Source organism: Nannospalax galili, unplaced genomic scaffold (genome assembly GCF_000622305.1).
Source record: "Nannospalax galili isolate Female #2095 unplaced genomic scaffold, S.galili_v1.0 C46651358, whole genome shotgun sequence".
In the NCBI taxonomy this organism is placed as follows: domain Eukaryota; kingdom Metazoa; phylum Chordata; class Mammalia; order Rodentia; family Spalacidae; genus Nannospalax; species Nannospalax galili.
The window spans coordinates 1-304 of NW_008420505.1; the positions used below are offsets into that span (position 1 = coordinate 1).

At 37.8% G+C, this 304-nt stretch overlaps 1 pseudogene; it reads right to left on the minus strand.

The window, feature by feature from the left end:
• Window positions 1–20: 20 nt before the first annotated feature.
• LOC115069044 lies at window positions 21–118 on the minus strand (annotated as a pseudogene).
• Between the last annotated feature and the right edge of the window lie 186 nt (window positions 119–304).

A 304-nucleotide genomic window follows, 5' to 3' on the forward strand; every position in this document is an offset into this window, starting at 1 on the left:
AAAAAAAAGATACATTTATTTTAAATATGGAATGCTTTATGAATTTTCTTGTCATCCTTCTGCAGGGGCCATGCTAATCTTTTCCATATAGTTCCAATTTTAGTATTATGTGTTGCTATGTGTGTTGCTGAAGTGAGCACTGAAGATTTATTTGTGTTTATGTGTATGTTCATGTGAGTGCAGGTGCCCATGGAGCCTGAGGTGTCAGGAGCTGTAGTTATAAGCTATTGTGAGCCATCTGACCTGTGTACTAGGAATCAAACTCAGGTCCTCTGCAACAACAGTATATGCTCTTAACTACTGA